The sequence below is a fragment of the Canis lupus genome, chromosome 27, assembly GCF_011100685.1.
Source record: "Canis lupus familiaris isolate Mischka breed German Shepherd chromosome 27, alternate assembly UU_Cfam_GSD_1.0, whole genome shotgun sequence".
Lineage (NCBI taxonomy): Eukaryota > Metazoa > Chordata > Mammalia > Carnivora > Canidae > Canis > Canis lupus.
The window spans coordinates 32718154-32731595 of NC_049248.1; the positions used below are offsets into that span (position 1 = coordinate 32718154).

General features: G+C 38.5%; 1 protein-coding gene across 1 annotated transcript in view; it reads right to left on the bottom strand.

Moving 5' to 3' along the window:
• Window positions 1-13442, bottom strand: part of SLC2A13 (solute carrier family 2 member 13) — a 355929-nt gene that overhangs the window by 30087 nt on the left and 312400 nt on the right. The gene's annotated exons all lie outside the window — the stretch shown is intronic.

Here is a 13442-nt window from a genome sequence, read left to right on the forward strand (position 1 = left end):
TTATAACACATTTTTAGAAGTGTGGTTGCTAATTATAGGGTGTGGATATCATGAAGCCTCTTGATGCCTACTGGAAAATTTCCATTTAGAAAGATGTTTTACTCTTGACATCTGTGCAGGAGAGTGCTTTCTGCTCAGTTTCAAAAACTTAAAAAATAACCTAAAAGGTATTTGTTTGTTAGCTTGCCTAAGGTAAATAATAGTAACTGAGAGTGAAACTTCATGTTATTGCTTGTGTAAGTTCTGATGCTAAGCAAACAACACAGGTCTCTTTGAATGACTTAAAGTAAGCACACGAGCATCCAGGAAGCAATAGTAAAAATTGTATTATGTTTGCAATATAATTATCTTTAAGTACATTAAAAAACGCTAACATTTTCAGCATTTATTTAACTTATTTTGGATTTCTGACTTGCATTTCCTGAGCTATAATTATAATGTTATTTTCCCATTTCAGCTCAACATTTTCTCATGTATATTGTGGTTCTTTTTTTTTAAATATTTTATTTATTTATTCACAAGAGGCACAGACAGAGAAAGGCAGAGACATAGGCAGAGGGAAAAGTAGGCTCCATGCGGGGAGCCCAATGTGGGACTTGATCCAGGACTCCGGGATCACGCCCTGAGCCAAAGGCAGACACTTAACCACTGAGCCACCCAGGCGTCCCTATATTGGGGTTCTGTAACAGAAAATTGTTTACTGTTTTCACAAACATCAGCAATTAGGTGAAAAATATGTATGTGGAAATTTAACACAAATGGAAGGGCTAATCCAATAACCCATCTCTTCTAAAGTAGCTTAATATTTCAGTTGGTTTCACACAAATGATGAGGACAGCTGCATCTCTAATTTTTGTTGTGTCATGCTGGTAGCTTTTAGTCTGTGAAAATGATAAATATATATTGGATAATCTAATCACAGTCCAAGATACAAGTGTACTTTAGAACAAAAAAAGAAAAGCTAATGGATACGTGTTATATGCTAGTTATGGTAAACCCTGACAGACACAGACACACAACGAAAAGCAGCAATGATCTACCCACATTCTCCACCCATTTGAATATAAAAGCTATTGTTGTGATTAAATCAACTTCAGATAGGATTTTATTCAGGGCTGCAGGAATCTGCTTGCAGATGTCACCCCCCCAACCCCGCCCCTCTGCCCCACACCGATCCCACCTCTGCATATTCATGCCCCTTGTGTAGCTCCCACTGAGTAGGGTTAACCTGTATAACTATTACTGTGGAATGATGAAACAGGACTTCCAAAGCCAGTTCACATAAGCTGTGAGGACTTCTGCTTGCTTCTTCCTTGGATCGCTCGTGCTGGGGGAAGCCAGCTGCCGTTATTATGAGGACAATCAAGCAGCAGGATGGAGAGCTCCATGAAGAGAAACTAAGCCTGACAACAACGACCAGTATTAGCGTTTCAGGCTCATGAGGGAACCACCTTGGAAGCAGATTCTCCAGCTACAGTCAAGCCTTCGCATGACAGCAATCTAGGAGTGACACTGAGACAGAATCTCTCAGCTAAGCTATTTCTAGATTCCTCACCCACAGGAACTGTACAGCATGATAAATGTTTACTGTTTGAAGCTGCTAAGTTTTGAGGGTGTTACATGGCAATAGATTACTACTAAAATGGGGGTTCTGAATATTTAATGAAGATCAATTAACTTGAATAAGAAACTGAAAGCAGAGACCTTAATAGTAAATTAGAATCTACATTCCCAAGTAACTTTTAATTCATCAAAAATGTACAACACACCTTTTACATATAAGATGAGCTCTTTAACTTTTGCTAACTGTAAGGCCAGTGCTTCTCTCCTGAATAGGCCTTCCAGCCTTCTTGTAAGGCACATATATATGCACACCTCCCAGGACTGCTCCAGGCTAGCACTAAGGCAAAGGAGAGAATAATGGGACATACCACCTCCATTCTAGGCTTTCCTAAGCTTTCAGGACATTTCCCATGACATTTCCGTATAATCATAAAAATTTCTCACACTCCTTTAAGCACTAAGTGAAGCTCAAGATACTTTGTTAATGGTTCTTCAAATAAGTCAGGTAACGAAATGAAGGCACCACCTACCTCCAAATTATACATAATCCCACCAACCTTATCCTCTATTTCCGCTTTAGGAAAGTTACAACTATCTGGTGAATCACTGTTCTTTAATTTTGAACATACCACCTTCAAAGTATACTTTTATATGGATCTACCCAGACTAATCTTCAAATAACATAAAAAATAAGCTTCATTTCCACTGCCACTGTCAGAGTAAACCAAATCAAGAAACATGTATGACAGCTCAAAAAAAAAAAAAAAAATCTAAGGTTAGCTAGCAGCTAGGTCAAAAAGATCGGAAAAATCAAGGCTACAAATTGGTCTATTCAGCTAGGAGCAATTTAAAGGTGAAGAATGCATATCATCAAAATGCAGCAACTAAGGTTTTTTTTTTTTAAAGTAAGGCCTATTTTTAAAAAATGTAAAAAAAAATAAAGGCCTATTTTATAAAAACATGCTCAGAGATAGAGATAATACCTTCACATTACTCAACTCTGACAACTGTGGAGGGTAGGTTAGATCATGAGTTCATATGGACTCAGAAACTTGGTGGAACTCTCTGCTCATTTGGTTGAGAGGGAATCAAATTTATAACAACATAATTTATAAGCTGTCAGGATCCTTCTGCAGTGGAGTAGCTGATATGTACAAAATACGTAATGAAGACTGATGCCCAGCTTTTTCTGCATTTCCATGGAAAACCAATCTAGGCTGCAAAAGAAGCTTATATACAATATTTGCCGTGTTATTTTGTTGGTCCTATTCCAATCTCAGCTCATGGGAAAATCGGGACAACTCTAAAACTGCCACTGGGCATCGAAAACCAGTTCTACATCTTCAAATTCTTGGGATTTCTGTAGAAAGGTAATTAGTACTGACATGCTTTGAATGAAAATTATAAGAAGAGAAATTTGTGGCTAAAATCTGAGAAAATGCTACAAATAGGAATGCGATTTGTGCTGAGTAAGATTCGGCAGGGCTATTTCCAAGAGGGGAGAACTGGCTCTGCTGAGGGTAAAGGAGGCGTGAACAAAACCAAAGCCCCCCCACAGATGCCGGCAACCCACTTGGGGGGGCTGACTTTATGCCTAACCTAATTTCCCTTGGCGTAAAGGTAAGATTCAAAAGTGGCAGTATTCCATTTTAAGATTGTTTAAAAAGTCAGGATATTGCACAAAAAGATTACCAAAGCAGGAAAATTCACACAAAGGTAGGAGTGCTGAAAGAAACAAGATTTAATTTGGAGTCAGCAGAGTTATTTTCTTTCTTGCCCTAGACCTGCTATTAATTGGTTGTGTGACGGTCAGCCATTCAGTTAAAATGTCTGGGATTCAGTTGCCTCATCTGTATAATGAAAGGAATGGACGAGGATGTAGGGCTTACTACTTTGTGCAAAATCGGTATTTGATCAAGGAAGATTTTCAGGCTGCTTGCAGACGCATTAGGACAGGGGTTGGTAATCATTAACGTCTGCTGGGGCGAGTCATGGCACAGGAATGGCAGAAATGCATGGTTGCTATCCTCGGATGAATCCTTTTTCTAAAAAACAATTACTTAATTAGTTAATTGAGAGACAGTGGGACGAGGCATGGAGGGACAAGACTTCTCAGACTTTCATGACCTGAGCTGAGTCGCTTAACCCACTGAGAATACCCAGGTGCCCTTGGACTCAATCATTTTTAAGGGTGCTTAGAACTATAACATTCTATCATTTTTTAAAAGATTTTATTTATTTATTCATGAGAGACACACACACACACACACACACAGAGAGAGAGAGGCAGAGACACAGGCAGAGGGAGCAGCAGGCTCCATGCAGGGAGCCCAACGTGGGACTCAATCCCGGGTCTCCAGGATCAGGCCCTGGGCTGAAGGCGGCGCTGAACCACTGAGCCACCCAGAGATCCCCCATTCTATCATTTTAAAAAACATTTTATTTATTCATGAGAGATACACAGAGAGAGGCAGAGACACAGGTAGAGGGAGAAGCAGGCTCCCTGTGGGGAGCCCGATGCGGGACTCAATCCCAGGACCCTGGGATCACGCCCTGAGCCGAAGGCAGATGCCCAACCTCTGAGCCACTCAGGTGTCCCAACATTCTATCATTTATCATTGAACATGACTAACCAGAAAACCCACTGATGGAGTATTTCAACAAAACTACACATTTAGGAAATATAAAGAGCTCGTAATGAACGGAAAGAAAATTATTGTTAAAAGCTGTTAATTTGAATAGGTAACAATGGCTACTCAAAGAAACTGATGTTCAATTAAAAAATAAAATGCTCTTAATGGTAGGCACTAGGTTGCACAGATAAAATTCCAAGATCATGATGAGAACATGGCTTTGCATTTTAGACGCCTGAAGCAATATTAACTGTCACAGGTATAATACCGAGTTCTTCATTAAAACTCCCTGTACTTTGCCTGTCATATCACTGTGAAATTCTAAACAGTTACAGCAGCATTTGAAAAACCACTGTAGGCTTTACAACTTAAATTTAAAAAGAAAATACAGCAAGAAATAGAGCTGGCAATTGCTGTATTTTTAATCAGTAGCACTGCTGTTACTGGAGAGATCATTAAACTTACTTCTCAACTGGTATGAACTAACAAAAATTTAAGCTTAAAATGCACATTATAAGCAAATAACAAATCAGAAATGATTTAAGTAATGTTAGTCTAGAAGAATTTACACATTCATTACAAATATTTTAAAATGTTTTCTGATGAAGTCGTAAATAAGAGAAACCACAGAAATTGATGAATACAAATGCACTTTCTCTTATGAGGCTTAGCACTAAGTTCTCTGATCATAGTGGAACGACTGTCCTTGGAACAAGAGGATAGTGAAATCTAGCAGCAAGGGAATATGTTAATAATACATCTCAGGGGATCCCTGGGTGGCACAGCGGTTTGGCGCCTGCCTTTGGCCCAGGGCGCGATCCTGGAGACCCGGGATCGAATCCCACGTCGGGCTCCCGGTGCATGGAGCCTGCTTCTCCCTCTGCCTGTGTCTCTGCCTCTCTCTCTCTCTCTCTCTCTGTGACTATCATAAATAAATAAAAATTAAAAAAAAATAATACATCTCAGTATCACTGACATTTTCAAGATAGTAAAACCTTCTGAAGTTCATAAGTAAAGCTCAGAGGGAAACAAGAAAAACTTGTGTGTTTTGGTATAAACCGAAGTTGAAATAATATACATTGTATGTGTGTCTTGTGAATACATATGCACATACATATATGCATGTAACTATATCTCAATATTGAGAATGTATATCCATAAGCCAAATATCATATCAGACTGAAATTTTTCATTGTATATTGAATAATCTATGAATGTCTAGAGGGAAAAAACAACATAAAAATATGTCCCAGGAAGATAAAGCCCAATAGAAGGACAATTCAACAAGTGTGGAGTTATTCAAGATAACAATTTTCCATGAGTACCCTGGTGATACTAGGAAGACAGAAATTTCTAAATTTATTTGTAATAAGTGTTCAGAAAAGAGGAGTAAGGTACAGCCACCCATGGATAGTCATCTAAAGAACAGGGCATGAGATGTGTGGGTGGCTCAGTGGTTGAGCGTCTGCCTCCAGCTCGGGTTGTGAACCTGGGGTCCTAGGATCGAGTCCTGCATCAGGTTCCCCGCAGGGAGCCTGCTTCTCTCTCTGCCTGTGTCTCTGCCCCTCTCTTTGTGTCTCTCATGAATAAATAAAAATGGTTTAAAAGACAAATAAAGAATAGGGCACGGGGTAGCCAGCTTGCAGGCTGGTGACAGCCCTGCAATAGCTAATGGAAGCAAATGCAAAAAAAAAAAAAAAAAATTCTCTGTAAGGACAAGCTCTTAACTCAGGCTATATAGGGCTGCCACATACAAAAAAAAAAACATGCTGAAAATGAACTCACGTTACAATCATATGGAACACATAGGAAATAATCTACTGTGATCAATCCCTAGTAGGTAACAGGAGATAACGTCAAACAGCAGAATTATAGCAGCAAAAATTTTAGACTGTAAAACTCATTTACAAGAAAAGCAAGCAAACCAACAAGACAACAAGCCAGTCATGATTAAATGATTTCAAAGATATATATATAACATATGAAAAAAATAAAACACTACAAAATATTCAGACTTGAAAAAGAATCAAGTAGAACTTCTTAAAAAAATACCGTAACAAAAAATTCCTTCAACAGATGTTCTAAGCTAACCAGCAGACGAGACCTAAGGGAAGAAAATGAGAGAAAACTGCAAGAGCGATCTGAGCAAATTCCCCAGGGCATGGCCCTGGGAAAGAGGAAGTGAAAGAGAGAGGGTAGTATGGGATGGCCAACATGCATCTCGTGAGAATTCCAGAAGGACAGAAGAGAAAGAACCTCGGGGAACAATATTTAAAGCATTTTCACAACTAACAAAAAATAATTCAGAAAGAACGATGATCCCTTAGCAAGGTAAATAAAGTTACATTCACATCAAGGTCCATCCTTGTGACTATAAAATACTAAAGATGAAGACAGGAGCTTAAGCACCAAAGCAAGCAAAGACTACTTAGAAAGGAGTAACTAGCCTTGGACTATCTTTTCCAAGTATTGAGAGAAAAGGACTGTGAATCTAGACTTCCATGTTCAAGGTGACTATCGTGAGTGATGGAAAAGCATGTAAAATTTCAGACAAAGCTTGGGAGTGTCTATAGCCAATTCTCTTGCAGAAAGCTTCTAAAGGATACAGAAGAGAAAGAAGAAATGTGAATAAAAAACTGGTATGCATGTGAATAAATATAAGCAAGCTGTGAACTGATGAGAAGACAGTCGGTTAGAATGGTGGAGAAAATGCTATATTTAGAAGACACACGCCCTGTAAACAGACGGATGCAGACAGTTGAAATATTTATGAAACAAATGTGAACAAGAAGGCTGGCAAAACGACAGGATGATGAGCACAATGCATTTTTAAATCAAAGACAGTTATCAAGGATAAATGATATATACATAATAAAAGGTTCATTTCACCAAAAAATATATAATAGTTCTAATCTTGTAAACACTGAATTAAATATACTTCAAGCTAGAGGGTGCCTGGGTGGCTCAGTCAGTTAAGCATCTGACCTCAGCTCAGCTGGTGATCTCAGGGTCCTGAGATCAAGTCCTGCGCTGGGCTCCCTGCTCAGTGGGGAGTCTGCTTCTTAGTCCTTCCCGTGGCTCATGCTTTCTTGCTCTCGCTCTCTCTCAAATAAATAAATAAATAAATAATCTTAAAAAAATACGCCAAGCTATGTAATGTAACACCACTTGATTTCAAAGAAAATCTGTCAACTTCAGAATCATGAAGATGGAATTAAACACTCTGAGAAAGTGCTAGGTTACTACTACCACTAACTACTACTACTACTACTACTACAAAATACTAATCTGCCCAAAGCCGTTTCTTTACCCTGCCTATGTTACGCCTATTAAATAGCTTTCGTATTCCCTGATTCCTCTGCTCTTAGCGTACTCTGCTACTTCTGGTAATGCAGCATGAAACAAAGGGGACGCAGATTGGTTAATTAGTCAATTTACTCCACAAATATTTACTACACGACTCCCGAGCTCCAGGCTGTGCTCTAATCTATAGTGTCCCAGTACTAAACACTCAAGGGTTTTGCTCTTATGGGACTTGCATTCTACGTGGGCACAGGTAAGACAGATAAACACACAAAGATGTTTACGTTACATGTTAAATATAAACCTAAATAGTGAAAAGAAAAGTAGAGCAGAGTGAGTAGGACAGAGTCGGGTGGGGGCAGTTAGCTACTTTCACGGGGCTTTCAGGTAAGGGCTCCGCGCTAAGGTGGAGACAGAGCAGAGGATACCCTGCAGCTATGGGAAGGGAGAGCTTTCCAGACAAGTGCGGATGCCCGTGACCATGACGGATGCGCGCTGGGTAGCTGCACGGCCAGAAGCTGCCCAGGAACGAGCACGGAAGACAGCGCTGGGAGGCCAGGTGACAGGTGTATGTTGCCGGTGCTTAGACTTTGTAGGGTGTGGTTTTATGGTCAGTGATGTGATGTGGGAAGCCATCACAGAATCCTGAACAGAAGATCAGTGTGATCTGGCTTCCAGTTTTAAAGGGTCACTGGGGGGGTAGTGTGGGGGGTGGACGGGGGCAGGGTTGAAGCAGGGACACAGGTTTGGATACCTCTGTAGTAATCCCGAGGACAGAAACAGTGGCAGGGACTGCGCAATCCGTAGGAGGGGGTGTGAGAGGTGGGATTCTGTCTATAGTGAAGAGAGCCCACAGGATAAATGAGGAGTCACAGGCAGCAGCAACCACCCCTTACCCTCTTTCTCGGGGGTTCCTAATGCCTCTGGTTTTTCTTCTCAAAGAGTCCTTAACTCCCATAGGCTATGGATCTGAATCAACTATATTTAAAAACTGATCTATTGCACCGGGCTTAAAAAAATAGCTCTGAGGTTGTAAATACTGCTGAGAGCTCTCTTTGAAAGAAAACATTCTGCATAATTAAACTGTTCATTAAGAGACAAAGGGAAGCGAAGGGAGTTGAGGGGAGAGCGGCACCTCTGCAGTAACTCAGGCACCAAGGAAACTGGATCTGCGTGGGCGAGGCAGAGGCAAGGTCTTAGACGATGACAGAGAGAGGAGTTACCTGGCCCTTCTCCATTCTTGTTTGCTGAATGGAACAAGGAAAGATGGCTCAATGGCTATTTTTGAAATGCAGGCAGAGAGCAGAAAGCTGTGGGCACGATTTGCCTAGTTTAAGGTAATTGGATGAACCAGCAAGGGACAATTAATGGGTGGTGTCTTCATCAACACTTTCCTCACCCACAGAAGCTTCCCCGCAATGTCCACAGCCGTCTTTCTGATATTGACCGCTGTCTGAGAAAGCTTAGAGTGGCAAAGTCTTAGCTACAGCAGAACAGATTTTTCAGAATCACAAACCACATCATGTATAAATGTGTGACAGTTACACAAGGGCTCTCAAGAATGATTTCACAAATTAGAAACTAAGAAAAAAAATTGCTGACAAGTTCGTATTTCAGAGTTGACTCCTTGATCTTGCCTAGAACCTCTGAAGCTAAAAAAAAAAAAAAAAATCAGACCAAAAGCTTTCAATCCACTTGAAAAAGGAATGAAGGATATGTCAGAACCAAACCTTTGCCCAACAAACTGTAAGGTCCTGATAAGGGGCGTATCTAACTGACCCTAGGTGCCTGATGACTGACCCTTTCCCGGGGATAAAAGAGTATTCTGTTCCTTTCTCTTAAATGCTGCTGGAGACATTTCCCCCTAGGCTCTCATTAGAAGCTACACAGGATGCTGATTGCATTCATTACCTGCAGATTATAAAAGGTTCACAAAAATGTTCTCAGTTGTGATAGAATCTAATCCAAGATAGACAGAGGTGCTACGTAAACGAAGCTCCAATGAAAAGATGTAACTTCTGCAAGCAAACTTCCTTATAGTTAAACAGACTCGGGGGGGGGGGGGGGGTGGCAAAAGCACTAATGTTCTCTAGACACTATAAAAAAAGTTAATTATTCTAATATTTCAGAATTCTCCAAAGTGTTTAAATTATATATAGGAAATATAATTTGACTGCTTTAAGTTTTATCATGTAGTCATAAAATCAAGATTTTTTTTTTTAGAAGTAAAAACCCAGATGTCCTTCAATGGGTAAATGGTCAAACAGTGGGACATCCAATACAATGATACGATACTAGTCAGCAATAAAAAGGACAAACTATTGATACATCAACATGAATCTCCAGAATTACACTGAGAAAAAAACCAATCTCCAAAGGTTACATACTGCATAATTCCATTTATTACGCATTCTTGAAATGACAAAATTACTGAAATGGAAAACATATTAGTGGTTGTCAGGGACTAAGGAAAGGGGTGGAGTGGTTTGGGGGAAGTGGAATGGGAGGAAGGAGGCTTTCAATATTGTAAACAGCAATATTAGGGGTGCTTGTGGTGATGGGAATGTGTCTAGAATGTGCTGGTAGATACAATAATGTGATACCTTAGTACAGTAATATAAGAAGTTATCATTGAAACTGAGCGAAGAGTACATGGGATCTCTATTCTTAAAACTGCATATAAATCTAGAAATATTTAGAAATTAAATATTAAAAAAATAATTAAATAAAGTAAGGGTGGCTGGAAGACTTGGTAAGTGTATCAGCTCATCTACTTTGTTCACTTTCAAAGATGAACTGATAAAACTTTTCAGAACTTGGCTTTCAATACAAGTACCAGGAGAACCTTGCACTGGCAAATGGTGTCACCAAAATGCTGTTTGCTAAATAACAGAATTACTCTGTCCTTTGAAAATAGCTAGAAAAATACAATTATGTATGTTAGGAGTAATTCTTAGAAGTCAAGCAATCTAGAAACTCAATAACCTATTGATGCATAATATACACAATAAAAATTCATTTAAAATATGTAAATCAATGAGTTTTGGGAATATATATAGTAACCATCACCACTGTAAGTAAAATATTACATATTTCCATTAACTCCAAAAAATTCCTTAATATCTAGCCCTCATCAATAACTGGTCTTCTTTTGGTCACGAGCAATTAGATATGCTTTTCTAGGATTTCACAAAGGCAACTGTACAGTATATATTCTTTTGTATCTAGATTCTTCTGCTCAGCATGTTTCTGAAATTCCACCAGGTTAGTGGACATATCGATCATTTATTCTGTTCATTTTTTGGGTGTTATTTAACTGTATGTTAATTTGTTTATTCACTAATGAAGTAACACTTGGAGCAGTTTTCACTTTTGTCTATTGGAAGTAAGGCTGCTACAAACAAAAGCATATAAACCTTTGTTAGATGCATGTTTTATTTCTCCTGAGCAAATGTGTACTAAATTACTGAGTTGTACAGAAAGTGCATAAGAAGTTTTATAAGAAACTTCAAAACTGAATTCTAAATTGTCTGTACCAATTTGCATTCCCAGCTCATGCTTCACAACCTCAATAACACAGCATTTGTCAGTATTTTTCATTTTAGCTGTTCTGGTGGGTATGCAGTGTCACGTCACTGTGATTTCTATTTGCATTTCTCTGATGACTAATGATGTTGAACATCTTTTTATGTGCTTATTTGCCATCTCTATATTGTCTTTTAGTAAGTGTCTGTTCAAGTCTTTTGGCCCATTTCATTTTTGGGGGGGTGGCAGTAGGGAATAAATTATTGCCTCATTTATCATTAAGTTTTAAAAATTATTGTATGTATTGCAAATATTTACTCTGGTCTGCAAATATTTACTTCTACTTTGTAGGGTTTCCATTCTCTTATCCTGTCTTTCAAAGAGTAGATGATTTTAATTTTGATGGCTCCAATATATCAATTTTTTTCTTTGTACTTTTTGAGTTCTATCTAAAACTTATTTGCCCCATCCTGAAGTCACTTTACTCATAGAAGTTTTATGATTTTAACTTTTATATTTAGGTCATGGTCCATTTTAAGTTACCTTTTGTTTATGGAGTGAGATAAGGACTGTGGTCCATTTCCCTCTCATGTAGATAGCCAATTGTTCTAGTACCATTTGTGGAAAAGAATATCCTTTTCTCATTGTATTCACTTTGTATTTTTGTTAAAAATCAACTGGCCCTGGGCAGCCCGGGTGGCTCAGCGGTTTAGTGCTGCCTGCAGCCCAGGGCCTGATCCTGGAGACCCTGGATCGAGTCCCACGTCGGGCTCTCTGCCTGGAGCCTGCTTCTCCCTCTGCCTGTGTCTCTATGAATAAATAAATAAAAAATCTTAAAAAAAAAAATCAACTGGCCCTATCTGTATGGATCTATTTGTGGACTCTGTTGTTTTATTACATATATGTCCATTTTACCATTGTAAAATGGTAAAACATACACGTATTGATTACTGTAACTTTACAGAAATTGTTTAAGCCAAAAGCCAAATCTTTCTTTTCTTTTTAAAAAATGTTTTGGCCACACCAGCTCTTTTGCATTTCCATATCATTTTTTTTTCTAAAAATATTTATTTATTTATTTGAGAAAGAGAGACACAAAGAGCAGGAGCAATGTGGGAAGAGTGGCGGAGGGAGAAAATTTCAAGCAGATTCCCCACTGAGCTCAGAGCCCAACATGAGGCTCAATCTCATGACCCTGAGATCATGACCTGAGCTGAAGTCAAGAGTCAGATGCTTAACCAACTGAATCATCCAAGCACCCTACACATTTCCATATAAATCTTGGAAACAAGTCTGCCATTTTTTAAAGCAGAATAACTTATTAGGATTTTGACTAGGATTATTTGAATATATAGATCAATTTGGAGAAAAATGACATCTTAATAGTATTGAGTATTCTATTTCATTACTTTGGTATATCTCTCTAGTTATATTATCAATTTCTTTCATAGGAATATTTTGCAGTGTTTAATGTAGTGATCTTGATATTTATTGTTAAACTTATCCTTAAGAATTTATAAGTTTTGATGTTATATCATAAATAGCTTTGTCATTTGACAATTGTTAAGAAATAGAAATAAAATTATTTTTGTTCACTGATTTTTTGAGACCTTAATAATTGTAATGTTATCGGAAAATAGGTAACATTTCTTTCCAACCTATAGACCTTTTCTTGTCTTATTACATTGGCTAGCTAAAATAATTGCACCGGAGTGGTAAGGGTGGGCATTCTTTTCTTGTTCACAACCTTAGTGGGAAAATATTTAGTTTTTCACTAAATGATATTAGTGGTACCCCTTTTCTACATCTGTCCTTTACCAGGTTGAAGAAGTTTCCTTCCAGTAATAGCCTTCTGAGAGTTTTTATATTAAACGAATGTTGAATTTTGTCAGAAATTATTTCTGCTATCTATTGAGATGATCACATGGTTTTTCTTCTTTATTATATTAATATAATGAATTATATCAGTTGATTTCAAATGTTAAATCAACTGGATTCAATATGAGAATCTGTGTGTATATATGAAGAATATTGAGATGCCAGTTTATAATTTTTCTTTCTTATAATTTTTTTATGGCTTTGGTACCAAGATTGTATTAAATCTTATGAACTAGGAAGTCCGCCCCCGATCCTGTTTTCCAAAAGGGATTATATAGGATAGGCATTACTTCTTTCTTAAATATGTAGTGTCATTCACCAAATGAAGCCACCTGGGTCTGGGGTTTTCTTTGTGGGGATTTGGTTTTTTTTTTTAAGTTTTTTTACTTATTAGAGACAGAGAGAGAGAAAGAGAGAGAGAGAGGGAGAAGCAGGCTCCACGCAGAGAGCCCGACGTGGGACTCGATCCCAGGTCTCCAGGATCATGCCCTGGGTCGAAGGCAGCGCCAAACCACTAAGCCACTGGGGCTGCCCTATGAG